The sequence below is a fragment of the Thermobia domestica genome, chromosome 6 (genome assembly GCF_964235325.1).
Source record: "Thermobia domestica chromosome 6, izTheDome1.hap1.1, whole genome shotgun sequence".
NCBI classification, from domain to species: domain Eukaryota; kingdom Metazoa; phylum Arthropoda; class Insecta; order Zygentoma; family Lepismatidae; genus Thermobia; species Thermobia domestica.
In genome coordinates this window covers 225,486,386-225,500,325 of record NC_137459.1, presented here as the reverse complement: position 1 = coordinate 225,500,325, position 13,940 = coordinate 225,486,386, and the positions used below count along the sequence as shown (strand labels likewise).

The 13,940-nt window shown below is 37.0% G+C and overlaps 1 protein-coding gene across 2 annotated transcripts in view; it reads right to left on the bottom strand.

Annotated features, from left to right (window-relative positions):
• Apoltp (Apolipoprotein lipid transfer particle) overlaps positions 1-13,940 on the bottom strand; it is a 6,186,292-nt gene that overhangs the window by 4,729,940 nt on the left and 1,442,412 nt on the right. The gene's annotated exons all lie outside the window — the stretch shown is intronic.

Below are 13,940 nucleotides of genomic sequence, written 5' to 3'. Positions count from 1 at the left end.
ATGCAGTACAACTGAAGGAAATTAGTTTGTAAATGTATGTGTCCATTTACTCTGATTCCCGTTCATTTTTGTCCTTCAAAAATATATTTATTTCTCTACAAGATAGTACCTTATTTATCAAAGAGTGTAAGGACTGAGATTGCAATAGAAGCATATTAGATAAGAATGGGATCTATCAGAATTTGAATCCGGGAATTCTGGCTCGACGTACAATGTGATAATCACTTACCTGCGTCAAGCAGTAAGGTAAGGTTGCTCAAAACTGTTAGCTAGTTAAAACTTTCCAAGTAAGAATAGAAGAGATACTAAGGCTCGTATAAAAATAAATTTCTTTCACTTAATTTCTTAAGATACACTTAATTTCTTTCAGCAAATAATAACAGGATATGCACACTTTCCGCAATGAGGAAAATATTTTGAAACATCCCGCAAGTCGAAGCAGAAGTTTTATGGTTCGTCCTGCAATCTAATTTCTACTTTAGAAGTAGAGGTAGCAGATTTTTAAGGGCTAACACGCATGTATGAGGACACGGAGAAATTTTAATCAGACTTCGATATATATTTAAAGTGAAAATGGAACTCAAAAGTATACCTTACTTAATAGCAGTTTAATTTGTAAGCTTTAACTGAAGGATTTGTGGCGTAATGGAAACGCACCAAACTCCCAAGCGGCAATCCCAGATTAGATCCCACTGTGCCCCAAATTTTCTTAATCAAATGCATGCTTAAATATTTGCCTTAGTAATTACATTATTGCATTACTATTATCACTATTATCATCTATCATTCCAGTTTAAATCATTGCGCGGACGAATCCCGCTTTACATAAATTATTATGAAAATAACAATATTGACTTCTTCAAAAAATACGTTTATGCATTTCAAGGACTGTAGCTTTTATAGGTTTGCCATAAAGTTAGTCGTAATTCACTCTAAACCAAACTTCTTTGGACCAATAAAGAATCACACAAAAATCCATTCCAAATAGTATAAGAAACAGACTACCGGTTTGGGTGAATAAAATGTCAGTTATAAGTTCATGTGTTCAAATCGTGTACGAGATTATGCTCTACTTTTATCACGTGCTCCCAACTTAACGAGATATTGAAAAAAAATCTTTAAGTAACCAATTAGTTGGTCTTTTTTTCGAATTAATTATTGCAGAATATTAGAACTGCAAAATAAAATTCCATAGCTAGAAGTGAATTAATCACTATCCTGTAATTAACCACTGATTGGTAACATAAAACCATTCAGTATAGTTTCTTAACAAATGTAGCATTTCAGTCGTTTCATCCTATACCTGTTGAAGTGGTAAAATTATAACCAGTATGCCAACGAATAAAAATAATGTTAGGTATAATGCAAATATTTGCCTATGATATGAATTTCCCGTGGGGAGCTTAAGTCGGATTAAAACTCATTTTTTTGATGACACTTTAACGTGAGACCATTCTTACATAAACCTGTACTGACAAAGGAAATTACACTCGAACTGATTAACCTCAGTTCAGTTACACCAACCAAAGATTAATCTGTAGATAGGTATAAGCCCAAAGTTAATCACCAATGTGAGGATAAAGTGTTGCGCCAAAGCTCTTTTAAGACTATTACAACAGATCATCGGATTAATCCTGGAAATCAAGATATTAAACCGTGTTAATCATTCTTGCAGAATTGCTTCCAGGAGATTATAAAAATAATTGGGATGTCTATGTGGATATAAATTATATAAATTATATTACTGTGTTATTTCAATTATTTGTAAGGCAAGAAAGATTGATATTTGTAATAATAATAATATGTCAATACTAGAATTGAGCGACTAACGTACCATATTTCCACTATTGCATTATATTATACATTTTTATGAATAAATTGAGGACAGTGTATTGTACAGTGAGGACAGTGTAGTGAATAGGAATAAATAACAAAACTCAACAAACGTCATTTTTTAGGCGTTTTTTAACGGATTCTGGTACTCTAGTATGAGTTTCACACAGTGGCTATATGACGAAACTGAATATTTGCCGTCGTGAAAGAGGCGTAAAACTTGCACATTTTCACAAAACTCGACATCTCCATTTTCGAAAATTCTACAATTCTCCACTTTTCAAGATAAATTTCCAATAAGTGGACACACCTTTTTGCCTACTGACACGGTTTTCGGCCTTATTGAAAAAGAACTATCATTCTGCCCTCAGAATGTTTTGAAATATCGTGAAGGTTTGGGGTAAAAATTGATATATTTACGATATGAAATTAATCTCCAAACGTTTAAAGAGATCCAAATTACCATTTAGGATATCAGAGATATTATATGTTATTTTCAAAATACTTACTTAGTTTATCCGATAGATATTGAAGTACTTAAACTTGGATAGAGAAGAGCTTTAATAATGTTTGATGAACCTCAACTTCCTTCAATGAATCATGTAATTAAAACTAAAGCTAATGGCATCAATAACTTGTTGGATTTTTGACAATGATTCAGGATAACTTGTGAGAATGATTCAGAAGAAAGTACAGAGTTCTATTCAAAAGTTATACAGGGGAATGCTACTGATATTGAAGACAAAATTATGTATTACGAAGAAACTTTACATTAAAGAGAACAGTGTTAATGTTTTGTTTTGCATAGCATTACAAATCCTAACATCGTGTTATGTACAGTCGCTTTAGTTATCATTTTAATCTATGAGTATGAGTTTCCTAAAATGGTTTAAAATATGAGAAACATATTTTGTTACTGTCGAAGCTTATGTTCATGTGTTAAAAGAAAACTAGAAATTTACTAATACATTGTTAACTTCTTATCCTGATATTATCCACAAAATTCATTATATTCTTACGAGCTCATTAATTTAAATTCTTAGAGTATATATATGTATGTATGCATGTATGTATATATATATAACACCTAGCATAATAAACTAAAGAAGAAACATGCATGGAAAGGTGGATATGTTTCGTTTTGTAAAAAACTGTAATTTGTAACTTTTTCCTCAATACAGGCTGTTAGTGATGAACTTAAATCATTCCTTCACAAATCCCCATCACGCATCAGCATAGATGACCAGTATAAAATTTTGATACGTTTTGAGTCAACGATACTGAGTACAACTTATCAAAAACTCTCCTGTAGAGTTCTGCAAATGGCGTTTGTTAAGTTTTGTTAAAACCTTTCTCAATGTATTTACTTACTAGAGCCTGTGAATTCAAGATATTTCGCGTTTAGTGTCTACCTAGCACACTTGGAGATGGTAGAATAAATTTATGTCAATTTAAGGTGGTTATATTCATGAGATACGACCCTACTGCATGCTATATCTTGGGATCATTTTGTTTTATTGCATATACGGTTCCAATCGTATGTTTAACAGACCTAGTCGCGTTTTAAATCTTGATAATTTTGATTTGTTTAAGTTGAATATTCCCTTGTAAATTAAATACAGCAGCAATAAGCATGAAAAGATATAAACAAACAAAAAACAAACAAACCGGTGAAGTAAATTGGAACATTTAAGTATGTTTTTCACGAACTAGAATTGCTTCTTTCCTTTCATTAAATTGCTGACATGTTCTACTAGTTCTACTCAAATTCTACAATAAAAACTATTTCTTATTGGTGCATTGTTAATTGGAAAGAAAAAATAATGCTAACGTGCTTTAACAATAATTCAGGCTCTAGTTTTTATCACCATATATAGCAACCTGATGTGAATAGATTTGTTTTTTTTTAACATTGCCAAATTTTCATTAGCATTACCAACTTTTAACATTATGTTAACTTGACAGTGTATCACGATGATGTTCGGTTCACTCAACACCAAGAGCATCGAGCAAAAATTAGCAGATGGTGTTATACGTGGTGCTATCAGACTACTGATATCCGATGACACTGTGGCTACGCCAGATACGTCAGTGCTACATGCTCTCAAAGAAAAAACATCCAGCCCATGCTCACTCATTCATCAATCCCGAAACACCTGAGGACTCTACTACAGTAACTAAAGTCTATTCCATTGAGTTATTTAAGGTCATATAATCCTTCCCGTCTGGATCGGCAGGTGGAATGGATAATCTTCGACCATCAATCTTAAACGATATACCTCCAAAATTAATACTGTGATTCAAATGAACGCTTAATCACTTCCATCTGTCAATTTATACACTTAATTATATCTGGGGAAGTGCCGACCATTTTACGACCAAATTTTTGGAGCCTCACTTATGGCACTGAAGAAGAAAAGCGCTGGAATTCGCCCGATAGCTGTTGGCAATATTTGGACAAGCTTACCAGGAAACATTATCTGCTTCCGGATACGAGATTCATTAATTAAAATACTATCACCACACCAACTGGGGGTCTGTATACCACTCGGAGTAGAATCAGTCGTACATGCTGCCAGAATATACTACTCATGTTCCCATATTGAAGTGAAAGCATTTTTTTTTTTTAATTGACTTCCGCAACGACTTTAATGAACTCACCCGCGACTCAATGTTACAGTCTATTAAAACTAACTTTCCAACTTACTACCCATACATCTACCAATGCTACTCCGAACCAAACAATCTTATTATAAGTGATAACATAATTCACTCACAACGTGAAGTACAGCAAGGCGACCCACTTGGACCAGCACTGTTCGCCCTAACCATCCTAACATTATTAAGGATATTAACACAGATTTAAATATCTGGTACTTAGATGACGGTACCATAGCTGGAAATATCGACGTAGTGCTACCCGCTTTCAATTAAATTCGTGTAAAAGCTTCGTCTATTGGATTGTTTCTAAACTCTTCCAAATGAGAAATAAGTTTTCTGAGCGCCAGAGACAATGATGTTTATGACCTTTATGAAAGATTTAACGAAGTAGCACCTGGTATGAAACACTTATCACCTACCAGTGCGGAACTTTTCGGCGCTTCCATCTCTGCCGAATCAAGGAGCAAAATTTTATTGGACAAGATATCAACATTAGAATTCTTCTTTTCTCAATTATCAAAAATTTCTGCACATTAAGCTTATTATTTACTACGAGCTTCACTCTCACTTCCAAGATTACTATATTTCCTCCGTTGCTACCCTTCCTGGCACGATGATAAATTACTTGACAATTTCGACCACACTCTTACAACAGGACTGGAATCTATTCTAAACTGGTTTTTGAAAGACGCTTCATGGTTACAAGCTTCCTTACCAGTTGAGAATGGAGGCCTTAGAATTCGTCGAGCCATGGATATTGCCATACCTTCTTTCCTCGCATCATTCTACGGATCACGAGAACTAATTGGATCTCTTCTTCAACAGGAGATTTACTTGGACTCTATTCGAGATATGCAAGAATGCATCGATAAGTGGACTAATCTGGTTTGAATGGATCCCCCACCTAACGAAAAAGGACATGTGCAGTCTGTTTGGGATAAACCTATAGTCAAGCTTTGTTTATCTTCGCTTCTATCATCAACTAATAACCCAGATGGCAAAGCCAGGATGCTAGCTGTCTCATCCTCCAAATACGGAGTATGGCTTGAAGCCCTACCTTCTAACATTCGGTCTATACCTTTCTAATGAGAGCTTTCGTATTGCTACTGCTCTGCGTTTAGGGGCTAATATTTGCGAGCCTCACTACTGTTCCCCTTGCGACGTATATGTTGATAATAAAGGATTACAAGGTCTTTCATGTAAAAAGAGTGTGGGAAGACAATCTTGATACCATAATGTGAATGATATCATTTGTAGAGCTCTCGTATCAGCGGGGGTTACTTCAATGAAAGAACCACATGGTTGTTGCCGCCTTGATGGTAAAAGGCCTGACGGCATGACCTTCGTACCGTTCAAAAAGAAAAAAGCACTAATCTGGTATTTCACATGTTCCGGTACGTTTGCTCCCTCCAACATAATCCATTCTTCAATTCAGGCAGGTCTCGTTGCCGCTCAGTGAGAAACCGACAAAAGGCTAAAATACACAAAGCTATTGTATACACGACTCGAAAAGTGCATTACCAACTACTATTCTCTCTTTCCTGCAAAAGCAGGCAACCCAAAAAGCTCGGCGGTTGGGTTGGCTGCGAATTCGAAAGGCATTGGGCCAAACCTCAATTTTGTAACTATTATATCGGTGTGGCAACTGCAAATAAGAGAATAAAACAAATTGTTAAGAATGACATTTTTTATGACCGTGAGTTAAATGACGTCGAAAGTTACAAAATGATCTTACTTAAGTAGTTCAAACAAGATGAATGGCAAGAAAAAGATATCAGAGGAAAGAATTTTTCTCCTCCCCCCAAAAAAAAGAATCTCACAAAAAAGATAAAAAAGTTACATAATATAAAAGTTGAACATAAAAACCTCACATAAATTTTGAAGTTGACTCCCGAAAGGCAAGAACAACTCAACCGGAGTAAATGAAATTGTGCACAGAAGTGTGCACAAATGAGGGATACGAGTTTAGTATTTTCCTAAAAAAAACGGTTGGGTGGGGCACGAACCCCTCCAAATATTTGATCACGAAATATTAAAATTGCTAGTAACAGTATGTCAAATGTGTGTAAAGCACATCAAGAATTGCAACATAACTTTACATATGGACAATATGCAAAAAATAAACGGATGCGAGTTTATTATTTTCTGCGGAAAAACGGTTTTAGGGGGCAAAAGAACCCACTCAAGATTTTGAAAGTTAACGCCCGAGAGGCAAAAGAAATGAACCGAAATGAATGAAATTGTGCACAGATATTGCAGACGTAGAATGGGGATATAAGTTATTTTCCCGGAGAAAACGGTTGGGTGGGGCACGAACCCCTCCAAACCATTGATCAATAAAAATCAATAATGCTAATAACAGTATGTCAGATGTGTGTAAAGGGCATGAAGTGTTGCAACGAAACTTTGTATGGACAATACGCAAAAAATAAACGAATACGTTCTTTTTTATTTTCGGGGAAAACGGTTTTTGTCGGCAAGAGCCCCCGTCCAAAATTTTGGAATTTGAACCAAAAGGCAAGAAGAAGTGGACCGAAGTGAATGACATGTGCACAAATATTGTAGAGGTAAGATAAGGGAATATGTGTTTCGTATTTTCCTGAAGAAAAAAAACTGTTGAGTGGGCCGAGACGTTGAGTGGCGGGATGTCTGGACCGAAGCGAATGAAATTGTATGTCTATATAGTATATGTAAAATATGGCCTTTCGTGTTTCACAAGTGTCTTGTCTCCATCCGATTTCTTTTCTAATTTGGCAGAGCGACTATAAGCACAAACAGTATAGCGTATTTTATAGTATTTCAGGAGGCACCTTTAACCCTAATAATGTTTTTGCGCTTAAACAAGAACACGTTTCGATTTATGTCCAGTTTGCTGTTGATCTGTCAAAACGGATAGGGACACTTGAGAAAAACGAAATGCCTTATTTTACATAGGGTCTATATAATATCTACATTCAATTTCATTTCCTTGGGTCTAATCCTTCCTACGCTATTACGGTAATATTTACTTTTTTCTGATGGGGCCAAGTCCTCAACACTGTTTTTCCGCAAATACTAAAACATGTTTAATTTATTGTTTTGCAAATTGCCCCTATACGAACTTTCGTTCCAATTCCCCATATTCTATAGGAACTTTTGACGTATGCTTATTTGCACTTTTGATATTTCCTAATCAACGGTTTAAAAGGTCCGTGAGTCACTCAACCGTTTTATTTCAGGAAAAAACGAAACCTAATTATCTCATTTTACGTCTCCAATATGTGTGCACAATGTCACTCAATTCAGTGCACTTCTCCTTGCCTTTTGCGCCTCAAATTTCAACATTTTTGGGTGGGGGCTTTTGCCCCCTAAAACCGTTTTTGGGCAGAAACTGTTTTTGATCGGCGACAATTTCTAGTTAAAAGGACTGAATACCGCTGTCAGTTTCAAAATGTTTCTCATTGATTTTTTATCGGAAACTATTCCACTTTTTGAGCCAAAACAAGACGGAATTTCAGGATTATAATTGTACTGATTTCTTCTGTGTAGTCATTAGTTTGTCTGTATCGTAGTTAATTTATTTGGTAGGCAAATTTAATATTATTTAAAATAGAAAGAAAAATGCGCTAGTGAAGATCAAAAGGAAGAGAAAGGGGAAGCTAAGAAAAAGTAAATCATCTTAGGAAAACATATGATGCAGTACTAACGCAATAGGTTAACATTTTTAAGTGAAATTAGTGGAATTAAAAAAAGTTAATTGCTCGTTTTTCGTAACTGCATCTTACATTGCCAGCTAGTTGCGAGCTGAGTGGATGTTGGTCTCGCGGAGGAATATCAAGCTCGTATGTTTCTGCTACTCTCAAGCGCTAAATTCTAAGTTCAGTATCTGTGTGTAAAAAACTCATGCCACGAATAAGTAAAAAAATGCCGTTTGTTTTTATCAACGAAGGGAAATAAAAAAGAGGATTGAACTTAAAATCTTGGAGAGAATAACAAAATATTGTAAGATAACTTCAACGTAAAATATATAATATAATATTTTTCACTATAAAGAAACCTTGAATGAAGGTTGGAAAAATTACTAAGAAGTTTCAGCTCGTATTTGTTTCAGGCAGGCTAGCTTGCGGCGTTCCCAAATCCTCTGTACGTGTTCTGAGTGCGGGACAGTCACTATTAGATTAGCTGAGGAAAAAATGAAAAACTCCTCGCACAATCATCGAGTTGTTATTATTCTCACTATATTTACGTTTTAGTTTATTGCTGTATTATTGTTTATAACTAAGTCATGATCTTCTGTCCAGATCACAGTCATCTCCAATACTCAGTGTCAGATCTAGGGGCAAGGGACAAACGCTCCGAGCTGCAGTTTGGGGGACGACAATCTACCAAAAATAAAAAGTAAAAGATCCTAAAAAGGAAATACAATCACTTATTGAATTCAATTTGGCCTAAACGTCTTTCCAATATCAATACCAGTATGCTCACACATTTGTAATGTTAATTCATACAACCTACCTTCCTCTTCAATTCATAATACGTACGCAGGGCTCCATTGAAAATTTAAAAAAAAATGGACTACGTGATGCGAGACCATGGTGTCCGTTACGTCGGCTGGTGTTGTGTAGCTTAAAAAAATGACTTTTTTCTTCACTGCCCCGGTCCGGCCATTCAAAGTCTTTTTTTTCTTCTATCGAAGCCAGGACTGCCTATTTGGTAAAAGTCTCAATGTAGAGGATTGCTAGTGGTAAAAGCGATGCATCCGCCGTTCTGTTAGAAAGAGGGGGGCTGGTGGAAAATATCGTAAAATTTTACGTTGCCCCCATAGGAAAATATCTAGATTCGACACTACTAATGAATATATGAGGCTTAGGCCTGGGATCGTTTTTACAATTTAAATTTGACGGAGCAACATGGGGAGGAGGAGGGGATATATATATATACAGGGTGCGGCACCTAAAACCGGCCCGTAAAGTGAACACATTAAATGAAATGTAATGTATTGAATATGACTACTCATCTTCACAGCAGCCTTCACAGCAGGTGCTGAAAGTGTCCTCCGCCCACTTCAACACACATGTGAGCACGATTGAGGAGATTCATATATACCCTTGTCAGTTCTTGTGTTGTAATGCTATTGGTGTCATCCTGGATCCTGGTCTTGAGTTCTTCAATTGTGTGTGGATTTGTTTCGTATACTCCTCCCTTTAACAGTCCCCATAAGTAAAAGTCACACGTGGACAACTCTGGTGACCGAGGAGGCCACAAGCCTTTGCTGATTGTCCTCTCTGGTGTAAACATCTCATGCACAAGGGACAATGATGCAGCTGATGTGTGGCATGTTGCACCGTCCTGCTGAAAGTAACATAACTGACGCTCCTCTTCGGTCAAGTGTGTATAAAACTCCTCCAGGATTCCCATATACACGTCACTGTTCACAGTCGTCTCAAAGAATATGGGCCCAGTAACTCGTGTGGCGGAAATGGCACACCAAACACCAATCTTCTCATAATGCAAGGGTACCTGGTGGATTGCGTGTGGATTTTCTGTCTACTAATACCGGCTGTTTTGGGAATTTACGTACCCAGACAGGTGGAACCACGCCTCGTCACTCATGATGAGCATTAGTGAATCCAAGAAACCACTGGCAACATTGCTCAACAGCCATGAACAGAAATGTACCCTCTTCTGCAGGTCAGGCTCCTTCAGTTCTTGCACAACACTTATCCGGTACGGTTTTAACTTCAGCCCCCTTAAAACAAGTCTGCAACTTCTCTCACTCGCATGAACCTGTTGACTCAATCTTCTGGTTGACTTTCGAGGACTTCTTGTCATTATCTCCTCCACCTGCATCTTTAATTCAGGTGTGCAGACAGATGGTCGTCTGTTCCTGAGAGCATTTTGAACCGATCCTGTACGCCGCCATTTTTCAATCAATTCCTGAATGGTGCTTTTTGCTGGCCCAGAACGTCCTGGAAATTTCTCCCGAAACAAATTCTTTGTTTTCACAAAAGATCCAGTGAGAATGAACCCTTCAACAATGGCAACACGCTCGGGTATCGAATACGGCACTATCACACACTGACACTCACCCGGCTTAACACAACGAGGCCTTTTTCTCAACTGGTTTCGACAAGTTTCACTGGCTGCGGCTGCACGTGACTGCTGCAGGTCACGTAAGTCGACCCGACCTCGACACGCCATCTCTTGGTAGAAAGGTAGATTATTTATGTGTTGCCAAAAACACAATATACCAGGATATTACGACTGGCCGGTTTTACGTGCCGCACCCTGTATATATATATATATATATATATATATATATATATATATATATATATATATATAAGACTGCAAGCGACTATTTTTGTAACTTAATAACTCATGAACTATCTGATCGACCGCAATTAAATTTTCAAGATATATGAGGCTTGGACCTGGAAACATTTTTTTTGTAATTTCAGTTTAACGGTACATCCTAGAGAAGGAGGGGGACGTATAAATAAAAACTAATAAATCCTAATAACTTTTGAACCACCCAACCAATCTGGATCAAATTTTCAACATATATGAGGGTTGGGCTTTGGGTGTTTTTTATCGTTTCACTTTGACGAGCCAAAGTAGGGGAGGGGGAGATGTATGTAAAAAATGAAATAAAATGACTGCCTTTATGACATCACCACTCTTGAACCAGCCGACCACAGTAAATCAAATTTTCAATATGCTTGAGTTTGGGGGCAGTGATTGCTTGAGGCTATTCACATTGACGATGCAACGTAGGGGAGAAGGAGGGGGAGAGAAATTTAAAAACGATCAAAAATGACCCATATTGGTGCTGAATACATAGTTTTCGGGCCCGATGAGACAAACAGTGACACTTCTGATTCTGTTTCAATCCATATTCAGCCCTAATAGTTGGGGAAGGGGAGGGTACAATGGAGGAGAAAGTTTAAAGATTTAAAAATGATCAAAACTGACAATATTAGCTTCGAATCAATAATTTTAGGACTAGCTGAGATTAACAGTGACAATTCTGATGCCGTGTGATGCAGCACGGGGGAGGGGGAGCTATATATAATAATAATCGAAAATGACCATCATTGGTTTCTAATACATAATTTTCGGGATCATTCTGATGAACTGTGACATGCTCGATCCGGTTTAAATGCAAAATCAGCTCCACCACTTGCGGGAAGGGTAGAAAGTGATATATAAAATGATCGATAATGGCCACTATCCGTGTCGAATTTATAGTTTTCTATGTCGCTTATATGAACAGTGGTACGTTTAAATCGATGCCATTAAAAACGAAAACAGCATATTTCAGGGGTACTGAACATATGAAATTCGGAGTTCTGCATTTAAATTTTTATTTCAACCAAGTGAAGCGGGTAATCTATGCTAGTGATTCTAATAAAACTCGTGTACTGTCCTTTCTCTATTTCAAAACCACCTGTTTTTTAAATGTCTTTTCTATAATATCTATTGCTGGAGCTATCAATATATAATTGTTTTTCGTCTTTATACAACACCAAGGTTACAAGGGACGCTCTATTTAATGTGGGTTCGGAGCTTGAATTTGATAGGCCGTTCCCGACCATACTATCTCGCCTTCAGAAAAACTGGATTACAGGGCAGAGTCCAAAGCAAGAAATTTATATATCTTTTGCTAAAAAGAACTTTAGTTCGCATACTAGTTATAGCACATGATTAGTAATTTTTCTGCGAATCTGTATGAGACGAAACCTGCAAATGACACAGGACGGAAAGTTGAGCTAACTCGAGGAATCGAATCTGTCTCATTCTAACACAAACAATTCTAATGGCTGACTACTTTAATGCTCATATTTCATTCTCATGTAAAAATTTAGGGTGATCCCGGCCCCATAGACTCCCCGTGGATATGGGCCTGTGTGACCCCCAACCCTCGAACACAATTTTCTCGGAGAAAACCTCTATGCTTCCTTTTGTCTGTCTAGTTTACTGAAAACATGGAAAGCAAACTATGTCACACAGGATAAGTTGGAAATGATTGACATGTTGCATTGCATACATATTACGTACCGTTGATGATTTTGGGAGGTTTTTCAGGGACAAAATTCCTCTCGGAGTTGTATCTCATATGGTGCTCAATATGAGTTGAGTTGATTTTATCGTCCCTTTCAGCAGCGAGGCTATATGAGACGGAACCTACTGATTAATCGTGAAATCCCAAGCACATGAGCCGTCGCAGGAATCGAACGCCAAAAACGCGTACGCTAACCACTTAGCCACGAAGAACCTCGGAGCTCATATAAGTAAAGAAAAAAGCACATTATGGGAATTTCAGTGCAGACAACTAAGTACGAAAACTGTTAAATGAATATTTTTCATCTTGAATATATTGTGATAATAAGTCAACCTTATTTGATAGTCATTTTTTAAAAAAAATATCATTCTCTTTTCTGTAACAGTATACAAGTTAAATTTCACACAGTGTGCAAAAGAGGAGAAGGGATTGCAACGTACGTTGGATGGACTTTCCTTCCTACCCGAGGAACAAAACCTTTCTTGTAAAATTCAGCGTTGCAAAGAACCTGTGTGATTGACTGATAGGTACACATAAATTGACCGCATGAAAGTCTTAATTTTAGTACTCAAGCTGCCCTGAGGAAAAAAAGCAAGCAGTCCGGAGGCGTGTCTTCTCTGACTCGTAGCATTGTGTTTAAAAAAACAGACACAAGGTCAGTTGGTTAGTTCTTTGTAACACAACTGATAAGACTTTTTTTTCTTCTATACAATGGCAACTTGTTTGAAGCCCCTTTATTCCTTATAAAAACAATATATCCAGTTTCACAAAAGCCCACAGGAATTGTAATAGAAAGTTGAAAGTATTATTATTATTATTATTATTATTATCACATAATATTTCTCGCTAGTCCTCACAACAAATAACATTTAGCAGGAGGGGTAAAAGTGAGTGGGAATGCGAGGAACCCATTCCCCCCACCTCAAAAAACTGTTTACGGCGTCCCCACAGTTCCTAAGCAATTACAATGGGAAAAGATAGGCATGGAAGACGGCATGACGTCATACCGCTATCTACCGTGCCGTACATTTTCAGATAGTTCCATCCAATCTCGCCTAAAATGGCGGTAGGATGCAAGGAGGGAATTTTTGTACTAAAGAGGGAATTCCTCTACTAGTATTTTAACCAGATATTTCAATCAATATTGGCAATCTCTGTCAACTACAATATAAATATATAATAAATATTATACAAGGAGAAAGCATAGGGGGAAGGCGATTTAGTGAATTTAGTTCACTTTTGGTTCGTTTTGGGAATACTTGAAATTGATTGGCGAACAGAAGCAAATCAGAAACATGATACAAATATAGAGTGTGTTTTAAAGCAACACCGAAAACGTTTGGGACCAGATTCCTGATACCAAGATAAGACAACTGGTTGCACAAATTCTTCCTTTTTGCGC